The sequence below is a fragment of the Talpa europaea genome (assembly GCF_964194135.1).
Source record: "Talpa europaea genome assembly, chromosome: 2".
Lineage (NCBI taxonomy): Eukaryota > Metazoa > Chordata > Mammalia > Eulipotyphla > Talpidae > Talpa > Talpa europaea.
In genome coordinates, this window is record NC_140068.1 from 80,538,884 (window position 1) to 80,546,689 (window position 7,806).

A 7,806-nucleotide genomic window follows, 5' to 3' on the forward strand; every position below is an offset into this window, starting at 1 on the left:
AGGGGAACCGAATAAGACATCAGTGTAAAAAAATAATAACAGTACAAAACACAACAAAGCAAAAACGGACAATTATAAATCAGAGACAAGTTGCAGGGGAGGAGGGAGAGGGATCAGAGGGAGGGAGGGAGGAGCACAGGGGACTGAGGTGATGGTGCACGGGTGCATTGGGGAAGGAAACTCTATGGGGAGACTACACTTGAGGTGGTGGAAGGAAGCAAATATTGTTTAAAAATGAACAATGATGTAAAAAAATATAAAAAAATAAAAGTCAGAGTTTTCAAGAAATGAGTAACAAGTTACCAACAACAGTTCTCCCTCCTCAGAGCTCTGACTTATGAAGAAGACCACAGGAGCATTCCAGAGTCTGACACTGGACAGCGAATACAGCATTTTGTAGGGTAACTTGGATGATCCTCAAGAATGGCTGGACCACTGTCCCACACTCTACACTCCTTTCCTTCTTATCTTGAAATAGTCTTTCCCTTTATAACTCATTCTAAATATGAATTACAATGTACTGACATAAATAGGAGAGGCAAACTCATAATTTTAACTGAGACTACTACTTGCCAGGTATAACTCATTAAAGGGGTAAATGTGAAGCAAAACATTTTAACACAATCTTTAAATATAGTCAGGGAGCTTCCTGTTTAAATTTGCCAAATGCAAAAGCATCTGTGTAATAGTGGAAATAATGGCCTCAAATATTGTGCTTTATAAATTAATATTTTAATTGTAAGTGTTCTTGAAATGTAGCTTCTAATACAAGAACGGAATTGTGTATTCACACGTAAGTTCCACACACATATATGAAGAAAACATACTAAATGCTTAGTGACTGAATTGCACTTAATTGTAAAGTTCCATGTTTAAGGATTTAAATTTGACCATTTAAAATCATTACATTGGGGCCTCCCTGGTGGCTCAAGGCGTTAAGACGTAACCTATGAAGCTGTCAGCAGCCACTGCAGCATGAGTTTGATCCCCAGCCAGGGAGCTACCCACATGGCACAGCAGACCTCTCCTGTCTTGCACACTGCTCCCTTCAGCAGTGTATTTCAGTCAGTCTGCCTGTTCTGTTCCCTGCTCTGTCTCTGGTGAATCCTCTCACCTCCCCACATCTCTGGCCTGTACCCCAGTGCTTGTATGCATAAATAAATAAATCTTGTAAAAAATAAAATCATTACATTAACATGTCTTTGAGATTCTTAAGGAAATAATTGATTTTGCTTTAATTTTCCCAAATACAGTTTATTTTTTTTTCTGACCATGTGAAAATTTATTGCTACCATCTTTTCACCATTGAAGCTTATGATCTTGGTCTTTCCTTCTTGCCTTTGTATAAGGCCAAAAGAGACACATTGGCTACTTTGACGACCTTAAAGTGCTCTCCAGGAATGTCACCGACAGCATGACCTTTGCAACCAAATCCAGCAACTAGAACTTCATCATTTTCTTCAATAAAATTCAAACTACCATCATTGGGTACTAAGGCTGTGATTTTTTTCCCGTTTTTGATCAACTGGACTCTCACACACTTCCGGATGGCAGAATTTGGCTGTTTGGCTTCAACTCCCACTTTTTCCAGCACAATTCCCTTGGCTTGGGAAGCGCCTCCGAAAGAATTGGCCTTTAGGGCAGTACCTAAATGGGCTTTTTTGTACTGTTTATCATGCCACTTTTGATCTCATTGGTGGCTTCTGAGCTTCCTGGCAGTACGAAGACCGCGACACTTGCCCATCCTGCCCGCGCCGAGAGCCAACGCAAAAGCCAAATACAACGCAAAAGTTTAAATAAATTAACTTGTTAGGTTATCTGGCTATATCCAGCTAGTTATTTTACAAAACCTCATTTTCCACTGCTAGTACCAAGTACCCACTGTTAGTTCCTAGCACCAAGAGATCCTTCTACAAGGAAACCCAAGCTCAGAACTTTCCAAATCACACCAAAATATTCCAAGATGGCATCTTTATGAGAGCAGAGCAAGGCTCACTTTACATCATAAGCAAGACATACGATTTCCATAAACCAAAAAATATATATTCAATACCCAAGGACACATGAAAATGCACTGTGTGCTAGGTTACTAGATTGACTGTTATAGAGAGAAAAATGCTATTCTTTCTCTCAGATTACCCAGGAATCTACATTAGTAAAGCTCAATTTCAATAAGCAAGCAAAGCAAAGTGGAGTCAGGATGTCCAGAGGACTGGAGATAAAATTCCAGAATGTTAGGCTGAGGATTTAAAAAAAAAAGACATGCAGTTACTGGGCTATTTAATTCCTTTTATTCCTTCATAGTTTAAACAATGGATTATATCCTTTGATCTTTTTCTTAGGCACACTTAAAAGATGTGAAATTAGCTACTTAGTGGGTTGGTCTGCTTATCAAAGTTCTTTTGCCTGGAATGAGATAAATACACAATAATTGTTTCTAGCCCTTCCTTTTTGTGAACAGGTGGAGAGAACTATAATCAGCATTCTCAGAGTCTATTGAGCCTTTGTTTTAATGATTTTCCTTGCCTTCAGTAAAAGGTAGATTTGGAAGTAATTATGAAAAGAAAGAGCTGGAAACAGCTGGCAGATGATGATTCTATTAGTATTTGCTCAGAATTCTGTCTGGTGTTCTGGTCTAAGAAGTCATTACTTTCCTTTAAGCAAAAGGAAAAATCCAGCACTTAATACAGAATGTATTCTGAGGAGTATTCCATGGTGTGTATATATATATATATATATATACATACATATATATATTGCATCTTCTTTATCCACTCCTGTCCTTGGGCACTTAGATTGTTTCCATAGCTTGGTCATTGTAATTAGTGCTGGGATGAACATGAACATGCTGACTCCCTCTTCCCATGTTTGACTGTGCTATTATGAATAAAGAGGAGGGTTTCTCTCATGGATGCCCATATTCTCTTCATTCCCTCTCCAATTCTCTTCCTCTACTTCAACTATAGATGATAGCAAGACTCTTCCCCAGTTCTTCTAAATCATATATTTATGGCATGCAGTAAATTAAAATGCTGGCAACCTCTTTGACTTCTCCCTCAAAGAGAGATTGGGCTGACCATGTGGTTCAATTGAAACCTATAGAATATGGTAACAGAAATACTGTGTGACTTTTGAAGGCAAATCAGAAGAAGTCTTATAGTTTCTGCTTTGTTTCTGGAACACTCAGTCTCAGATGCTTCCTCTTAGAATCCAAGCACCATGCTGTGAGGTGTGAGAGATATGGAGAGGCCAAGGGCAGATACTTTAGTTGAGAGCCCAGGTGAGTTCTCAGGCAACAGACCTCATCAACTGCTTGCCGTGTGAGGGGGCTCTCTTGGAGACTTGGCCCTGGAGCCTTGATTCCCTTCCCAGCCAGCATCTAAGACAGCTGGGAAGACCCCAGACAAGAACCGTGAAGCTGAGCCCCTCCCAATTCCTAAAAAACAGAATTTTGAGCAAAATTAAATTCCTGTTTTAAGCGGCTAATTTTGGGGTCATTTATTATGCAGCAATAGATAGAGTATGGCATATACATTACACTCTTTTAAACTCAAAATGCAGGCTTGCATTTGACTCCAAAGTCATAGCATCTTTGAATTCAGAGTTAATTGGAAGAGACAACAGATACAAAGAAAATATGGTGAATAGGGTGGGGATATAGAGTGTGGAATCTTTGTTGGTCTCAAAACATTATCCCACCCAAGTACATGGCATGTTATGCATGAATGCAGGTGTTTTTCATGTACCCTACAAAGAGGGATGGGTTGTAATTCTTGAAGAAGACAAAGAAATGATTTGAAAAGCATTAGAGTTGTCAGACTTTGGAGTATGTTGGGCTCTAACAACACAGGAGTAGTAAGCGGTAGGAGAGGTATCTGTCCAGATGGTGTGCACACCTACCTTTGTCAATCACTGTTTAGGGAGTAGCTACTAAGACATGGAGGGAAACCTTGAAGAAGGGAGCACCCCAACACATGAGGATCTGCTCACTCCTGTGTGGAGGCGCTGGTAGATCTCATTGTGAACAACCTGCTTTCCAGCTTGCAGAAGAGTCGATTCACAAGGAATTTTCCACACCAACACAGTGAAAATACTGAGAGAACCTTTCTTGGTACTCTTTCCAATCTCTTTGCTCTCATCCTCCACTGCTTTGGCTTGGCTTTCTTTACCAATTAGTTTTCTCTGTTCCTCACTCTATGTGACAACATATGACTCTTTCCCAATTTCTAAGTTTGTTCCAGTTCCTGTTGCAGAGCTGCCTCAGAGTCTCAATGCTAAATTCCTAGGATGAAAGCAGACTGGGATTCAGTTGAGTCCGAGGGATTCATGGACTGGTCAAAGCAGTCATGACTTTGGGGTGGTGGGTTCTGTTGTACAACCAAGGTTGGCAGAAGCCCAGCACCTTATGTGGTGAGTGGGGAGGACTAAGCAGTTCTTGGAGAAAGAGCAACACTGTGAAAAGGACAGATATTTCATAAGTGTCTAATTGCTAAAGAGTCGTCTATCACAAATGTGCAATAAATCATGGCTATTATGAGAAAAGCATTGGATACCATTAGTGTCATTCCTAGTTTAATTACTGGAACAACTCAACGATATTCATTGTGCAAAAATTGAAGACCTTCTTTCCTCCACGCCCCACAAACATGATCTCATTCTAACCTGGAGAGTTACTGAGAATATCATCAAAGCTGATTCATCTTATACAATGTTCACAAAGCACAATCTGCTTGGCCAGCATAATCATAAACAGAGAGATAATCACCTTTGGGCATAAATATCCCCATAGAAAAAAGTCTTTATCCTAAATCATAAGAAGAGCTGCCAGCTTTTGGAAGCTTATTCTCTGAATGTCACTTTGAGATTATTATCCCATTTAATAATGTTCACATTAATACTGTGGGAATTCATGTGATCATTCCTATTTCCCAGACAGAGAAAGTGACCTTCAAAGGTTAAGTAGCTTCTTAGTGAATAGAGGGTGAGACTGGGATTCAAGCCTAGTTCTATATGCTGAACCTCTAAACACACTTGCCTGTTAGCACACAGCCTTACCTGCCCATCACCTTCCAGCAGCTCTGAGGCTTAGTACCCCACAGTCCTTTCAGTCAAAAAAACGGGCAGAAGAGCTATAAAGACACATCTCCAGAGGAAATGCAAATGGCCAATGGGTTTATAAAAAAAAGTTCAACATCACTTATAATCAGGGAAATTCCAATCAAAACCACAATGAGATACGACCTCACACTGGTGAGAATGACCCGTATTACAAAAATCTGGCAACAACAAATGCCGGTGTGAGGATGTGGAGAAAAAGGAACTCTCCCACATTGCTGGTGGGAATGCAAACTGGCACAGCTCCTATGGAAAGCTGCGTGAAGGAGCCTCAAAATACTAAAAATGGAGTGACTGTATGATCCAGTGATTCCATTCCTGCAAATCTATACAAAGGACACAAAAACACTAATTCAAAGGGAGACCTGCACTCCTGTTAATTGCAGCACTATTTACAATAATTAAGACATGAAAACAATCTAAATGCCCCAAAACAGACAAATGGATCAAGAAGATGTGGTACATATACACGATAGAATACTCAGCAATCAAAAAGATAAATTCATGCCATTTGTAGCATCATACATACATACATTTTGCTTATGCTAAGCAAAATAAGTCAGAAGGAAAAAGAAAAACATTAGATGGTCTCACTTATAGAGGAAACAGAGGGAAAATGAACAAAGGAAAAAGACAAAACTTGCAGGCAAATCATAAATCTGAGATGTATAGCAGGAGAGGGGAAAGGAAAGGGGTTAAAACAAGGAAGGAAGCTATGATGATGGTCACAAGTGCCATGGCCATGGGAGAATTACACATGAGGGGAGAAATCAAATAATGGTACTAAAATGAACAATGATGTAAGAAAATTAACAAGAAGAATCACCTGGAGGTATTCTAAAGGACACTGATGTCACAGATCTATTCCAGATCAATTATATCAGAATCTCTGGGGTGGGGTTGTGTGTGTGTGTGTGTGTGTGCGTGTGCAAGATCACATGCAAGCACACACTCATGCATTTGCACATCTCAAGCCTCTCACATGATGCTAATAGGTACCATGTAAGGTTGAGAAACCATTGGTCTTCCTGGATAAGTTTTTTTTTCATTCTGGTTTCCAAAATGCTTATGTTCTTCACCTGTCCTTTTCTCTGCATTTATTTTGCTAAGCTTTTAATGTGTACAAGTAAGTGCTGGTTTATAAAGTAGCCAGCCAGGTGGTGTGCTGGGCACTAAATTCATGCCAGAAAGACACCCCGTTTTTTTTTCTAAAGGTACTCCCACCCCTACCCCTACCCCTGTGCTTTAAGGATTCCTTTTCAGGTACCTGACAGTACGTTTGGCTGTCCGGAGTCTATCATCCCACTAAAAATCTACCCCTTCCTGGCCCCAAAGATTCATGAGTTATCTGGAGGGAGTGGGGATGGGCTTTAAATTTCTAAAACCCCGAACAGCCAAAGCTCTCCTGAAAAAAAAAAGAAGGGAATGGAGGCATCACACTCCCAGACTTCAAACTATACTACAAAGCCATAATCATCAAAACTGCATGGTATTGGAACAAGAACAGACATACAGACCAATGGAATCGAATAGAAAATCCAGAAATAAATCCACAGATTTATGGTCAACTAATCTTTGACAAAGGAGCAAAGACTATGCATTGGAGCAAAGAAAGTTTATTCAATAAATGGTGCTGGGAAAACTGGGTCGCTACATGCAAAAGAATGAAGCTTGACCACTACCTCATACCATACACAAAAATCAACTCAAAATGGATTAAAGAACTAGACATAAGACCTGAAACCATAAAATACATAGAAGGAAATATAGGCGAAACACTACGTAATATTCACATCAAAGACATCTTTACAGACACATCACCCAAAGCAGTGATAGTGAAGGCAAAGATAAACATCTGGGACTACATCAAATTAAAGAGCTTCTGCACAGCAAAAGAGACAATAACAAAAACAAAGGGAAACCCCACCAACTGGAAGAACATTTTTGCACACAACACTAATGATAAAGGACTGATCACAAAAATCTGCAAAGAACTGATGAGACTCAACAACAACAAAGAAAATAATCCAGTCAAAAAATGGCCAGAAGAGCTAAAAAGAAACTTCTCTGAAGAGGAAATGCAAATGGCCAACAAGCACATGAAAAAATGTTCAACATCACTTGTAATCAGGGAAATGCAAATCAAAACTACCATGAGATACCATCTTACACCAGTGAGAATGGCACAAATTAAAAAAACTAGTAACAACAAATGTTGGCGAGGGTGTGGAGAAAAAGGAACTCTTCTGCACTGTTGGTGGGAGTGCAAACTGGTCCAACCACTATGGAGAGCTGTGTGGAGATTTCTGGACCTACTAAACATAGAGCTTCCATATGATCCAGCAATTCCACTCCTAGGTATTTACCCAAAGGACACAGAAACATCAATTCCAAAGAGCACCTGCACCCCTATGTTTATAGCAGCACTATTTACAATACCTAAGCTTTGGAAACAACCCAAATGCCCAAAAATAGATGACTGGATCAAGAAGATGTGGTACAGGGCCTCCCCGGTGGCGCAGCGGTTGAGCACTGGGTTGTGAAGCTGCCCGCAGCCTCTGCGGCGCCGGTTCGATCCCCGGCTGCTCCCCGGCCACCGGAGGAGGGTCCCACATGGCGCGCAGACTTCTCCTGCCGCCCGCTGCTCCCCTCAGCAGTGTACTTCGGTCCTTCTGCCTGCTCTGCTCCCTG

At 40.6% G+C, this 7,806-nt stretch overlaps 1 pseudogene across 1 annotated transcript; it reads right to left on the minus strand.

The window, feature by feature from the left end:
• Positions 1 to 1,312: 1,312 nt before the first annotated feature.
• Positions 1,313 to 1,744, minus strand: LOC311167458 (small ribosomal subunit protein uS12-like; annotated as a pseudogene). The gene has a single exon. The product of its transcript is annotated as a small ribosomal subunit protein uS12-like (transcript).
• Between the last annotated feature and the right edge of the window lie 6,062 nt (positions 1,745 to 7,806).